This window comes from Alexandromys fortis, unplaced genomic scaffold, assembly GCF_014885135.2.
Source record: "Alexandromys fortis isolate MF-2015 unplaced genomic scaffold, M_Fortis_MF-2015_v1.1 scaffold_117, whole genome shotgun sequence".
In the NCBI taxonomy this organism is placed as follows: domain Eukaryota; kingdom Metazoa; phylum Chordata; class Mammalia; order Rodentia; family Cricetidae; genus Alexandromys; species Alexandromys fortis.
Genome location: NW_026068015.1, coordinates 1,199,686 through 1,215,793, shown reverse-complemented (window position 1 = coordinate 1,215,793; position 16,108 = coordinate 1,199,686). Strand labels below are relative to the sequence as shown.

Below are 16,108 nucleotides of genomic sequence, written 5' to 3'. Positions count from 1 at the left end.
TTGGGGGAGGGGGAGGGAAATGGGAGGCAGTGGCAGGGAAGAATCAGAAATTTTTAATAAATAAATAAAAATTAAAAAAAAATAATCCATCAAATTTGTATGAGTCAACATGATCTGCCTATTTGTAAACTTCTTGTCCTCTCTAGGTTTCATCTTACAACATATAAGCCCTTTTCTCCACTGTAAAAATAAGGTTAAAAAGCATAATAAATTAATAACACAGACAATTTTGTTGAGCCAATGAAGAGAGAATGTTATTAACAAGTGAAAAAGAAACAGACCATGTGTATATCCGGGAGGAGAGCAAGCATGTGATAAGAAAATGTAAGAATTTGTAGGAACACATGGCTTTCTCCCAGCTCTCCCTACCCTTAGGCTTCTTGGGTCAATGTTACTGTATGATCACACATAGAGTTCCACAGTGGGTTCACTCAGTAGTAAAGGAAAGTGGTAATGGGCAGTCATCCTATGTCTACAGGAATAACTCATCAGACTATTCAGACGTGGAAGACAGTGCTAAAAAATAGCACTTAAAGCTTGACTTATTTAAGATAATTAAAATCAGTCTACAGTCCACTTTAGTATTAGGAATCATTACATGATCATGTGAATTTAAAAGCTGAGCAATTGCTTCTATACACTGTTGTAGCAATGGCCTAACATTCTGTTTTTTTTATATATGTGGATCTTTATTTTGAACAGTATTTTACAGAAATATGAAAACAAAAGTGTAATATTTTTATATTTTAATGAGTTTATTACATATTGAACACACAGATTAAAAATCTGAATTTTTAAGTGCTCTAAATTAAATTTTTTGATAGCACAATGGGAAAATTTCATATCTGACCTCCTCTTTGCACTGAGAAAATAGTGATATTCACATTAACATAAAAAGCTACCGTAGGCATATGCACAAAACCATAGGAAATAGAAATTTGTTTTGCATTTAAACCTGGGGGTCCCATCCCACAGATATCTCATTATGTACATATAAAAACCAAAACAAAATAAAAATATCAGGATCAGGATCATGCCTAACCATTCTGATGAGGGATGCATGCATACACATATGTAGAGGGTTAGGAGGAGAAACTCTGTTTACAGAGGCAAAATGGTGACAGCTCATTCAGGGATTGTTCTCTCATTCTTTTAATTAAGTTGCAAATACATTACCAAACACCATAGGTTATATTTTCTAAATATCTGTTTTATAAAAAAATTGACCAAATATTTATAAGATAGTATGATTTTTGATAATTTACTCTTATATTTATAATATTTATAAGAGATGTTAAAGTTATAAACAAAAAATATAATTTGCTTACATGAAAAAGTAGTATTTATTAACTGTGACACTAAAACTGTTTATAAGTTAATTTTCAAAATGAGCATCTTTGAAACGTCAATCCATGGCCTCATCAGGCTTTTAGAGCAGTGCCTAGGGGAAGACATTCCACAGCTGAAGAAGAATGGTGGGACACTGAACTTTTTTTTTTTTTTTGTCTATAAAAGTTTCCTTTAGAAATAACTCAAGAATTCTTATCTATTGCCATCTTTTAAAAGATCACAGGACCTTTTATTTGTGTGGCGGTTTTGCAATTCATAAACCCATTTGTATTATAATAATCATTTTAATCAGCTACTTCAGAAAATGGTAGATTTCTGGAACAAAGAAGGCTTAGGCACAAGAATAAAGAAGAGAAAACAATTTCAACAAATACTAAAGACAGCGAAACACAACATCAAGAACTAGAAATTCTGTACACCACCCTCTCAAATAAACATATTACAGAGACTGGGTGGTGTTGGCACACACCTTTAATCAATCCCAGCAGCTGGAAGGCAGAGGCAGGTGGATCTCTATGAGTTCGAGGCCAGCCTGGTCTACAAGAGCTAGTTCCAGGATAGCTAGAGCTACATAGCAAAAGCCTGTCTCGAAAAATGTAAAAAAAAAAAAAAGAAAGAAAGAAGAAAAGGAAAAGATAAACCAAAAAAAAACTATTACAGTCCTGTGCTTTATTTAATACACAATAAAAATATATTATAGAGGTTTTATGAGATGTAAGCTTATCATTTCCAAATTGCTGTCAATATCTATTTTGACTTAGGTCTTTACATAAACAACAATGAAAATGAACTCATATATCTTAAAATAATATACTATAGTTATTCATTTTCTATGATGATAAAGTGAGTTGATAGAATATTTTAAACTAAATCATGGTTCATATCAAATTTTTTACTCAACATTTTTGATACTCTTTGTTTCAGCCAACATTTTTGTAAGAAAAATGTTAAAGATGAAATTAATATTGGAAGTTTCTAAGGACATCTTAAGTTGAGTGTATGTTATGTCAGAATGAATATGAACCAAGTTTTCAGGAAAACAGAACTGACCATGCATACCAAGTTAGTTTCTGATCTTCTAAAGCACAGGTATCATCAAGATTACTTTAAGACTACACCAAGAGAAGTCAACGAACACAACATCAACAAAGTTCTCAAAAGATCACCCACAAAGGGTTACTCATCTTGTTCTCTTGTAATTGTTCATTAGGAAATCTTGGGGGCCAAAAATACCCTCAAGATTCTTGAGATTGTCAGAATCTAATACATTTGTCAAAGAAGCAATATTAACATAGTATACTTTAAGTCATGTGAACAGCCATTTATATGCTCCTTCCCTTGGTGAAGAATAAATAGGGACAGAATTAATACTAAAAGTTTCCATCTGTCATCAAGTAAGGATTGAATGCACCAGAAGGTAGGTAGGTGAGGTAAAGAATATGCCCTATGGAATAATTGCACAAAGGAATTTGATAGCTGACTTGAATAAGCAAATCTCTCCTGAATAGTTCTTTGTTTATGATTCTTTATAACCATGCCACATAAAACCATTTTTACATTCTTATTCTAAACCTAGGTCATGATGGAGGCTGGCAGAAATCTCCATCATCCCTTCTTACTTTCAATACTTTGCAAAATTTACTCTCAGCAAATTTATCTAGTAACAAATATTTATGTTCCATATGAATAAATAGCATTAATAAATTGTTTAAGTTGTAACAAAAACAACAAAAAAGAATATGCCCTATGTACAAGATCAAGTGATTAAACTTTGAGATTACAGGGGCTAAAGTATTTCTAAACAGAGTCAAATTTATCTCAGGCTATTTTTGGTTCCTCAAAAAGTCATTCCCTGTTGACCCACCTAAAATGTGTTTTTTTTTTTTTTTTGCAAACCATTGGCTTTTGTAAAATCAAAAAGCTAAGATTATTGTCAGATAGAATCTGAGTCCTATGTCAGTCTTCCTATTGGTGTAATAACTCAACTGACATTCCCTTCAATGAACATAGTAAAAACCTGATTTAGGACTTTCCTAGTTCTGTAACTAATAGGATCTCACATAACCTTGTCCACAGTATAACAAAGTTCTAGGAACTATCTGACTATGTTCCCAGGTCATGGTTATCCATATTTGGGTATAGAATAGATTTATAAAATTTTTAGATGCATTTATTTTACTTTATGTATAATGCTTTGTCTTCATGCATGTCGGTGTACCATGTTTATGCCTGTTGAATCTCTTGTAACAGAGGCTAGAGATGCTTGTAAGCTGTCATGAGGGTGCTGGGAATCAAACCTGCATCTTTAGCAACAGCAAGTGCTCATAACCACTTAAGCATCTCTCAAGATACAAACTAGCTCTTGTTTCCTTTGAGGTGAGACCAAACACTGGGCAGGTAGTGCAACCTCAGAGAACTAGCACTTATTCAAATTACCCAATCACAGGTCTCTTATGAAACCCTAGTTAACCCTGGCTTGCTGTGGCAGGCTGCTTCCTACAGCTACTACAGTTGCTACTCTTTCTCAGGGTGACCTTTGCTAGTCCTTGTGGGAAAGTCTTTGCTCTTTGGAGCTGAAACAGAACTCTGTGTTTTACCTACCGGTGTGACATGTCAGTGTGCTATATTCTATCATCAAAAGAATCTTTAAATTTTATAAAACAAAATGCCAGCAGGAATCTGGGTGCATGTAGTGGCACCTTTATCATCCTCCTGAAACAAGAGAGTAAAGGCTCTTGGACATTTATATCACCATTAGACATAAAGATAATGTGAATATCATTGAGCATTTCTTGGCAATGTGTATATTCATTATTTTTTTTATTTTAAAAGGGGAGTGAAAGGTATGCCATTTTGAACTAACTATCACAGATCTTAGAACTACAGGAAGACAAAAAAAGGAAGGAGGGAGGGAGGGAGGGACAGACAGACAGAGACAGAGAGTGGAGTGGTACTATTTATTTAATAATAAGCATGGCCTACTAATATCTTAACCTTACAATTCTAGTATCCAGAACCGTGAGGAAATAGACACTTATTTTTCAAGCTGCTGACCTTGTGATATTTTGTTGTACTTTGTTGAAATATTGAGGAACTATGTGACAGACACAGCAGTAATTTCCAACCATTACATCTTCTTAGAGATTATGCATAAGGATAACATAAATAAGAAAAATCCAAAGACAGATATTGGGGTTCAAACTGAAGAATAGAAAAGCAAAGCAGCCAAGCCCCTAGAGAGATCTTATCTCTACCAGCAGCCGGAGGAGGAGGTCTCAGATAAACAGAAGGGCGTTCCTGCAATGCTCTCCACCAACCTCAGACTCCACATCCACTGAATTCCTGTCCCTTCCCCTTTATATTCCTCTCTTTGCTGAGCCATATCACTACTGTCTCCACCTCGTTAGTGCTGGGATTAAAGATACGCGATCCCAAAAGCTGGGATCACCTTTGTGTGAGCTCCCTTTCTCTTTTAGACAGATTCTTTAGCCCTGTGTGGCCTTGAACTCACAGAGATCCCAGTCCAGGAATTAAGGGTGTGCCACCACTCCTTGGCCTGTAGGCTGAATTTTCCTTCTGATCTTCAGGGAAGCTTTATTTATTAAAACACGAATAATATACCACTATACATAAGTAGTTGAACTGAAGCAATATTTAACATTTAATAACTGTTCTACAATGAAAAAGAAGAAAGGGTAGAAAAACAACACATAACCTATAATAACTGAATACCTGAATCCTCTATTTCCTGAGTTCTTCCAGGGTAGATTCTTATTTTTAACAAAGAATGAGAAGTTAAATCTGAATGGTTTTCAGGCTTTCTCTTCCTTCCATCTCTGCATATTGTCATCACTAAATTTTTAAACAGTAATCTACTTTAGACTGCATGTGTCATGGTATTTTCAATGTCTCCATACTCTGCCAATCATTCACATAAAGTAGGATCAGTCTGTGCTGGGTTTGATGCAGTAATATTCTTCCAATGTAAAGATCTAGAGACATCCTAGAAAATATGTATAGGAAGCAAAATATTTGCCCAAAAATGGTTTAACAGGCATGTAACATACTGTCCAAGGTTCATATAATCTCAGTTTAGAATAATGATATGTTCCAAAAAATACTGAAGAATTAAAAAATAACTGCATGACAAAGATTTTCATTTGTTTACCTGGGACATCGTTATTGAAATATCCAGTTCATCTATTTTATTCTTACCCCTTGTTTTCCCTCTGTCTCCATCATTCCAGTAACTCTCCTAAATGTCATGGAGAACACACTGGACAAAGAGCTCTCCCATCAGAAATCACAGGAGACAGAGCAGAGTTGAGGACCACAGAGACAGACCCAAGGTAGAAACCACAGGAAGACCATCAGGAATGATGAAAGGTGAAGTTTAGAAACAATTTTATGTAAGTACCACATACCAGTTCCACAAAATTCAAACTATATGTGCATTCAATATATGACCAACATGTGGGCTGTGGAGGTTAAATCACTGGAACCTGCAGTGAAATCACTGATATCTTTTAATCCTTATGACATTGAAAATTGTATACGTGAGATGGCTACTGCTCAAAAATACGTTATACTAAATCTACTAAAACATTCAGACTGTAAAGAAAATGGATGGGGAACTCTGAAAATTAATATATGTAGTATACCTTTTAAGATAGCATGGACAGAGGTTAATTTCAAAAGTAATATTTTGTAAAGGTGAACAGTATCTTATTTCTCTCAATAACTGTCAAGTTATTTGACTTTAAAAAAGAAGCTGTCTTCATAATTCATGAAGTCTTTAGTTTGAACATGTCATTTTGAGAGATTTGCACTTTAATGGTATTACACTGTCTAGAAAATAACATATCTTTCTGTTCACACTGTGGATTTCGATATGACTCCCATGCTTCTACTGCTTCTGACTGTGTCCAGCTATGCAACATCTTGTACCACAGTCAAATCACAAGATTACTACATAACAAAAATTAAATAATCACGTAGGTTTCAGGTTTGGGATATGTGCATCTAGCTTGCACAGGGGTCCAAGTTCAATTCCCTAGAACAGGGAAAAACACAATCTGTTGAAGTAAGTTAATTTAATAAAGAGCTTTTAAAGGATTAGGATGAGAATATTACGAAACCATCTGGAAGACATTGCACAGCTCTACAGTCTCCTCCCCACCCTCAGGTTCACAAGAACTGGAAAGGCAAATGGGAACTCAGCATTCCCATCATTATAATATCACTTTACGGAAAAAAAAAAAAAACACTTTCTGGAACAATTACAGAAGTCTGTAGAATGAGAATCTGCATTTTACAACTAAGATGATGTCTTCATATTTGCATATTACAACTAGTGTGATGTCTGTACACTGTAATCACAGTGGGTCGTAGACTATTCTCATGTGGAAAATACTTTCTATTTTCTGGGATGAGGAAGAAAAGACAGACTTCCAAAGAAGCAGTTTCAGGGAAGCAGTTGTTTGTACAATCTAGGTCAGTTAAATCTTGATCAGGATTAAACTCCTATTTATAATAAGGGGGACCACTCTTAAAATATCAGTACCTTTCAGATTAATTCTTTTATAGTTAATTATATCAGTCTTGTAGATGACTTAGTTTTTATCTTTCCTTAAACAAATGCCACAACAACAAAATAGCAACACATAATTGTGGTATGTGTGAATCCAACTTCCATTCCTTGCCCTTATTTCAATGATGAGATACTTTTCTTAAAAAATGGGTTTTATGTGTGTATATGTTTATTTTTATGTGTATAATCATGAAACTCTCCAGAGAGGCCAGAAAAGGCATCTGAAACACTGGTGTGAGTCATGTATAGTTATGAGGTATCCGTGTGTATGATGGGAAACAAACTTGGACTATCCTTCTAGTCCCCTCAATGAAATTCTTAAAAGATGAACTACATTTATAGGATCCATGTCCTCATTTATCATTTAGCACAGCAATTTGATAACAGATTATTGTGTTTAATCTTCTTGTCTCTGAAAGCTGGTTTTTCTGACTAGTCACTTAATTGAAATTTCATCAGTGTTAATCAGGAAATTATTTCCAGTCCTCAGTTCAATCTCTGTTTTTGATTCCACATTACAAAACATCCTTAAAGCATTTTTTTCACTCCTGGGTTCCTACCCTTCAAATTTGGTGACGTTTTTTCTCTTCTCATTATACTATATAAAGTTCACATTTTTCAGACCTCTGTTCCAAGCACTCTCCCATTTACCCCTCAAATCTTCAGTTCAGCAGTTTCTTGCAATGCAGCTATCTATAAATTAACACTTAGATAATAGGTTTAATAATTCCTCCCACCTAGGGAAACCCTATGCTGCATGTCAGGGAGCAACCCTTGATCCTCCACATGTGTGAGACTGAGGTTAAGCAGCATGGCAGCTCAGTGCTTTTCCTGAGCTCTGCACTCAGCCAAATGCATTCCGCCTATCTTCTCAAGAAGGCTGATGATCCCGGCTTTCTTTAGCACTTGCAAATATCCCGCTCCAGAGCTTCTCTGCTATCCTTCCCTGGGAAAGTCTGCCTATCTTTGGTTCTCTGTAAGTAACACATTTTCTTTCTTTTGATTTCTTTCGGGATTTCCTCCTTTTCTTCTGCATTTTTAATGCAATATGTTTAAGTTGTAGAGTAGAGTAGTATTAGATACCAGGCTCAGAATTCTCTCTACTTTCTGGATCTTTGACTTGTCTGTCATTAATTAGGGAAAATAGTTGGTCAATATGATATCAAGCATTCTTCTGCTCCATTCTCGTCCCTCTTTGTATGGTCTCAGCTTTGTTTTTGCCATGTTTTTTAAAGTTACCCTGGAATCTTTATTTTTTGCTGTTTTTTCTTCATTTTTTTCTTACTTTCATTGCAATAGAAAGGTTTCTGTCTACATGCCTTTTATTAGTCCTTCCATAAGATTTTAATGCATTCATAGTTTAAGTGACAGTTGTTAATTCCTAACATTTATTTGTGGTTCTTTCTTAGGGTTTGCATTTTTCTTTTTCTGGTTTATTTTTTTTTATGTTTCTAGTAAAGTCTTAGACATATTACTTCTGAATTCTTATCTTAACATCTCTCTGTCTGTCTGTCTGTCTGTCTCTCTCTCTCTCCTTTCTCCCCCCCCCTCCACTCTATCCTCTCCTACCTCCATATTTTAAAGAGTATGTGTCATGTAGCTCTTTTACGTGGGTCCCATTGGTGGGGCAATAGAGTTGTGAATGGTGATTCTATAATCTTTTGATTAATTTATAATCTTTTAGTGGTTCTGTACTCTTCCCTAGACTCTTCATGTACTAAATTGGCACATATTTACCACACTTATTTTTACCTGCCCTCCCAATGGAGGAGGAAGATTAGGCAGACATGGAATTGGGAAAGTTTACTTCTTTCCTAAAAATGATAGCAATTGTGTGGTGAACTCATTTCTGCAGCAAAGCAGCCCTCTGTAAAATGAATGTGCTGGGCAGAGCTCATGTGATCACTATTCCCATGCTTGTTACCAAGAGAACTCCTGCAATTCCTACAGGTAAAGTTCATGAGAATGGTGAACTTACTCAAGAGTGTACCATTAGGAGCTTCTAACTCTTGAGACAGTCTTTGCACAGCCTCCAGCAACTCACCAGCATTAGCAGCATGCAAACTCAGAGTCCAAACCCAAAGTTCCAGTTTATGCTTCCAACAGCTCTGCTCAAGGTTCAGTACTTTATGCTGTGACTTTTGAGTACTCCTTTTTCAGCAGATTGTAGCGAACAGTTTATTCTGTAGTCTCATGTCTCTCATAGTTTCAAATATATGGGTTAATACTCTGATTGTTCAGCTTTTTTTTTTTTGTTGCAAGGGTACAAATTAGACTTTCAAGCTCTTGATCTGTCATGCTCAATGAAGAAGCCACTCCCTTCGTCTGCAGGCTTGCATTGGAAAGCATTCTTAAAAGTCTCACACAATCATATTCCTTGCCTTGATCTCTCACATTCACATTCCTTGCCTTGATCTCAAAGTCCCCACCAGAATTTCATCAGTCTCATTCATTAGTATGTATGCATGCATGTATGCATTAATATATTATATATAATACATTATATATGTGTGTATATTACTAAAAGCTGTTTCAAAATGAGAATAGTAAGCTAAATTTGTATACTGCAAACCATGTAATCCACGACTTTTCACAGATGAAGACTTCAATAACAATCAAGTAAAGCGATGAGTGGGTGTATAATCTGCTATCTAATGTGCCCTTGGTATTCTTGCTAAGGAGTTAAGATGACATTTGAAGTTAAACTGAATTTGATTTCTTCAGGTTAGGTACAGCAATTCCTTTAAGGAAAAATATTTTATACACAAATATATTCCATCAACGATGCCAATAGCTGCCTCCTGGTGCTATTCAAATTAACAATTCAATGAGGACAGCATAGGAGATGTGTTGTATAATCAACATTCTCCTCCCCGAGTACTCAGAAAATGCTGTATAGGAAATGACTCTGCTGCCCTCCCTAGTACTAAGACAACATCAGAGGATAATTATTCATGGAAACCTTTTACACGTTATCTTATTCTAGCTGGAATTTAACACATTGTTTTGATTTTCATCATTCTTTTCAAAATGATGTTATTTTTGTATGATGTATATCACAATCATTATTAGTTTATTTCCTAAGTAAGTTGAAATAGAAAAAGATAAGTGACTCATTCAAGGCATACATAGAAGTTATCAAAAAAGCTAAAATAAAAGACAATGTTTCAATAGCAAAAATAAGACTTTGTATATAGAGACAACAGCTTTAGAAAACAAGGAAAAGGCAGACTTTGTCATTTTCAGTAATGATTTAAGCTTAGACTGTATGATCAAATAAAGATATGTTTCTAAGAAACATGAGGGTGTACCAAACACCACACTGTTTTAGCATCAGAAGGAGCACAAATCATTGAACTCATTGTATATTTTATCAAGGAAAATACCTTTCAGTTTTGACTTTTATTCAAATAAGATATGACTACCCATTCAGTCCCATGGTATATAATGTCATTTAAGTTTATGTGGAGGCACACTGATGTGAGCCTGTTCCACCTGGACTAAAGTTTAGAAAAGTTGTTGACAACAGGTGTGGCTACAGGCAAGAAACTATGACCTAGGGTGTGGTCTCTTGATGTTTTGGACATTAAGACGGTCCAGAGAGGTAGAACCCCTCCACCCTGACCACAGGTCAGAGAATTCAAGCCTGTTCCTATTCCTTCCTTTAAAATAGTAGTTTTGAGAGAAGGAGGGACTGCCTACAAGGCACTTGGTCTAGGGCGTGTTCATTGCAATTCCTGCCCAAAACATCAAATGCTTTACTCAATAATGCCTTGATGTCGCAAGTATTGAAGCAAGCAACTGTTCTGGTTTTCCTTTGTGTTATGGTAAAGCAATCTTTTATCCTCTTTCCCCTGTTTCCTATTGGGGTATAAAATTATGAAAAGTAAAGATATGTGAATTTAGTATTCAGTGTTCACTGAGTTGTGCTCTCAATACTATATTGTGCCTCTTTGTTTCTTTCATATTTCTGTTCCTCCTACCTTACATTTCTAATCCACATGTCCCTAACTGGAATATGGGAACCTGTCCTGGCTGGACTGTGACAGAGTCACCCCAAATGTGGCTTATGACAAGCTTACAGGACATAAATATTGAGGTTGAATTACAGAACTAAGAGTTTTGTGTAAAGTACACTTTGGGGGAAAAAAAAAAAGGTCTAGTATTCAGAAAAAAAAAAAACTATCAGACTTGTGATCCAAAATCATGCTCTCACTCATTTGTATGTAAGAATGTGTAATTGGCGTAATAACCAGGTTAGCTTAATATGAAACAGCAAATTTTAATGAAGGGATAGCTTACAACACCAGGAATCCAGAGATGGGCAGGAAATAAAAAAAAAAAAAAAAAAAAAAAAAAAAAAAAAAAAAAAAAAAAAAAAGCCAGCAGGGCTCATGCCTGCCCGCCAGATTTTTGGGCTGGGCTTCTCCTACAAGGATGAGGTTAGTTTTCCCTCACAGTATCATTTTACCAAATTTAGAATCTTTCCTTTGACCCCAGTGCTCATGACTGGGTCATATGACTAAGCCCTGCTTTCTAGAGAAAATCCAACGTTTCAGAGTTAAAGGAAGATACCTGCATGGAGAGAGTCAAGCATCCTGTGGTCTGCTTCAGAGTCTAGCATCATAGAGATGCAAACAAAACATGAAGGAAATTTGACATTGGCATGTGCTCAAAATGCTTACAATTGATCCTTCTTTCATTCAGCAACACATGCAGAAATAAGTGGATGTTTCAGGCTAGCTGGTGGTGAACCAAAGCCTTCAGGTTAAAATGGGTGTTTTGTTTTCTTTTTTATTTTATTTATTTTTTTAATATGGCTAGCTCATGAACATTAATGTAGCAGAACTATTATGTTATAGGGAGTTCTAATTTAGCCTTTTTAGAAGAAGCAATAGATGAGTTCTGAAGGAATGATACGATGGTGGTAAAAGAAGAAAATAATAAACTATGCCAATCATGTATAAAGGATAAAGAATATTCAAAGAAATGAAAAGATGTTTAGTGTAGATGAAATAATAACCACAGTGAACTGTGACTGCCACAGTGCCAGCCTGGTCATCTGTAAGGTGACAGACAGACAGTGGAAAGGAAGGACAATAAACTTGCCACCAATGAAGAGATGGCACCAAGGAGAACACAATACCGAAGGAAGTTAAGTGTACTTATTCAAAGTGCATTCAACAAAGCTAAGAGTTCTGATTCTATATGACATATTTCTAGGCACATGTACTTTAGAAAAATACCCCAATGCTCTTTAAGATGAAATTTTACAAGGTTCAATATGGCTGGTGTTGAACTACATAAGATCAAATGTATGTGTTGGCTTCCTACTACCATTAACAGATCCTTGATGTAACTTAGTTTCAGTCCGTTTCATGATGAAGTCTTAGGATCCCATTTTGGCTTCCAGCAAATGGCAAGCATTTTCATCTTGTGGACTCAGTGAACTGGATTAATTTAAAAAAGCTATGGAATGCCAGGTGCTGCAGTGTTTCAAACATGGCAGGACCCCGAGCAATAGCAGTTGACCATGTGGCAGCAGGCAGTGAACAGCGGGTCCTGAGAGCAACCAGTCCCAGGCAGGAATGGAGCAGTTCCCTGAGTGGCTGCAGCAGGCCACCAGGAAAGACAGACAGATGGGCATGCAATGCAGAGTGAGGTTGGATATTTATTTAGTGGGTTATGGAGGGGGAAGAGAGGAGGAGAGAAGATGAGAGAGACAGAGAGAGGAGAGAGAAAGAGAGGAGAGAGAGAAAGGAGAGATGGAAGCTGCCTTTCTGAAAGGGAGATGGAAAAGGAAGAGACTCAGGCTGAAAGCAGAAAGGAAACTCTGCCTGCCTCAGTGGACAGTAGAGGGAGTGGGTGTGGCTTGTCTCTTAAAGAGACAGAACAGATTATTACACTCAGTAATAAAGGGTAGTCTCTACATGTGTGAGTGGAGGAAAGGGAACATCACCATGATATTTGTTGCACATGCTCTTTCCTCTTAGGCCTGGTGAAGCAATGCATGTCATTTGTTAAAGTCAATATTATGGATTCAGAAGAAACATGGTGGTGATACTAGATTTCACAATTTCCTTTGAGCTCCTCTTTTCAATTACCTAGAAACCTTCTGCTGGGAACCAACTCTTGAAGAGTTGCCACCTGCTAAGAGTGTCATAGGCTAGAGACCAAGTCTTTGGCATGTGGGCACTCAGAGGTCAGTCTAGATCCTAATTTTGTGTTTAATATATATGCCCTTTGGCTCTTTTTTGATGTTCTGTACAGAACATTTCAATAATATATTTTCTTTTTTTTTGAGACAGGGTTTCTCTGTAGCTTTGCTGCCTGTCCAGGAACTAGCTCTTGTAAACCAGGCTGGCCTTGAACTCCCAGAGATATGCCTGTCTCTGCCTCCTGAGTGCTGGGATTAAAGGCGTGCGCCACCACCACCCAGCACAATAATATATTTTCACTTGATGTTGAACTCAGTTACAATGAATTTTGCTTCTTAGAAATGTTCATAGCAAGTTTTTCTAGCACTTGTCACTCACTCAGGCAAGCCTGTTTTTAAATTATTCTATAGCATACTTTTGATGCATGACTTGTACTTCTTTCTATTCAAGGACTTATGAGTACAAGGATACAGAGCAAAGACTCTCCCTATCAAAGTCTTCAAATTGTCACTGGTCCATAAAACACAGATACAAAAAATTAACTTTTGTTCGGTCTGAATTTACTCTGCTTGCAATAGTAACTTTAAGCAGAATGATATAGAGTTATGTGGTTCTCAGGCAAAAGGAGTGGTTATATTTTTGGGAGAAGTACATGGGAAATGTTCAATAAATATATTTAGTCATAAGGCAGTGAACTGTTTTCTTTTGTATTCCCAGACATTTAACTATAGAGAAAGAGAAAATTTTAAGGAAAGGTGAAATAGATTTTTTAATAAAATGGCTCAATTAGTAGTCATTTGATTTTAACTCAATATAAGGCATTCTCGGGGTATTATATTATTAACCACTAATTAACCTGAGTAATGAAAGTGTATTTGTGTTTAAGTATTGAGAACCTAATGATGTAAATGTGTAACAATTACTCCAAATCTTTCAGAATTCTGCAGTAATAGTATTAGGACTATTTGTCTATAGTATGTAGATAATCTCATACGATTTAGTGGCCATTTTATTCCATGTGAGTAATATACCAGGCAGTCTTAAGTGTTTTAAATACATTTTAGTTTATAATTACAACAAAAATGCAGATTAGTTATAGATTAGTATGTATACTGTACAAATGTCAATGTCAAAATTGGAAGGAGAAAACACACAAGGATCTGACCCAACCCAAAGAACTATAGGTGAATGAGGAAAGCTGGGAATAGGAGACATGGGAAGCCTGCCACTATCTGAAAAGAAACAGAGGAGTGGATTGGGTGAGCAGGGTGGTGTAGGAGGAGAATGGGAGGAGAGGAAGAAGAGGAAACTGCAGTTGGGTGTAAAATAAAGGAATAAATTTAATTAATAATAAAAATGCATGCACACACAGTGATAAAATAAAATAAAAAAGAATAAAAAAAGAAGGGGTTTACCTAACAGTCAGGATAAAATTGACTTCAATAAACACAATATAGCTATGTTAGTTCAAGCTAGTATCAAATGTTCTAGGCATATCCATGGTACAAAGGGCATCAGGATGGCATCCTAAGGCTTCACACATCCCTCTAGTGCTCTTCTGAATAGGAAGCTAAGGAAACATCCCAAGGTCAATCACGGCCAACTTGGGTTTGTCCTCGAGATGTCTGCTGTAGTGAAGTCAAGTGAATCTGTGCAGGTTTCTTTTTGGTTACTCATCACCACTACTCTGCCAACTTTGAAATTTATGTATTATAATCCACTTCTATAGTAGTGGTCATCTTTACAAACTGCCAGCTTCTGTAAATACTAATTATAATGAAGACAAAATGGCACTTAATGTAGGCTAGACGTTTTCTCTCCATATTCAACATTTAAATAACCACAACATTTTGACGGTAAGATCCTCTTTAGAACATAGTTCCACAATGCAAAACAATTGGTAATTTAGTGTTACAACAATATGCTGTTTGATCATATGACTGAAAGGGCTGTCGAAACATGAATAAAAATTATTATTACATTTTGGCTTTTTGAGAGGACACACAGCCTTCTCTGGAGAAGAATTTTTACCACTTGATCTCAAGTAGTCAGTCATCATTTTCTCACATTCTCTGGGAAGGATGTGAGTGGGTTCATTCAATTTTTAGTCATTGAGATGCTGAATCTATTTCACAGCAAGTCATTATTTTCCATCATTAAAGCAAGTATAAGAAAAATGAAATAGAAAATGATAAATAAGGTGGGAGGAGTGTGGAAGCGACACATTTTATTCACAACATTGAAAATTACAGCAATCTGTTGCAATGAGCTTGAAATCTTCAGTAGTTTGGAATCTGTGACAGTCAGTTTCAAGGCTGAGAAGAACAGTACTACAGATCCTATCAATGGGCTTTTTGGAATAAGAGTGAGTGAGATTGATGAATTTATTATAATTCATTACAATGTGGTATGTGGATGACTGCCTACTTTAATTAGTTTTATATCAATTGGAAATTGTTTTATATTCCAGGTTCATCACCAGGCATGCCTGGAAAGCATCACAGCAGTAATCAACTGAGTTGAGAAAATTTTCATTAAACAGTATAATTGTGGGAATTCATTTTGCCAATAGCTTTGGGGTAGCGGCTTTAGGGCGTGGCCTGTGTGTGCCACATGAGAACTGATGAGCTGGAGGGGAAAGCACATTGGCCCTCTTGCTCTGGCTAGTGCTTGACATGGTCAGAGATCCAAAAGACAGAGAGGAGGCTGCTGGATCAGCAGTGGCTTCAGTCTTACTCTGCATCTGTGAGTTTATCCTCTTCACTGCACCCACCTAATAAATCGGGTTTTATAACTTAGTGAGTTCACGCTTCACCTGGCGCCCATCTTCATCTCTATAGTACTTTTCATTGGATGAATATGTATCAAAAAATTAAACTTTCTGTTTTGATATTATTAATGTCCAAGTTTTCAACAGTGAACAATAAAGTTTCCTAACAGCAGTCGCTAAAGTCCACAGAAGGAAAATGAGGCCCCACACTTATTCTACCTGGTCCATAATGATGTCATC

General features: G+C 36.2%; 1 protein-coding gene across 3 annotated transcripts in view; it reads right to left on the bottom strand.

Moving 5' to 3' along the window:
- Ccser1 (coiled-coil serine rich protein 1) overlaps window positions 1-16,108 on the bottom strand; it is a 1,153,064-nt gene that overhangs the window by 641,689 nt on the left and 495,267 nt on the right. The gene's annotated exons all lie outside the window — the stretch shown is intronic.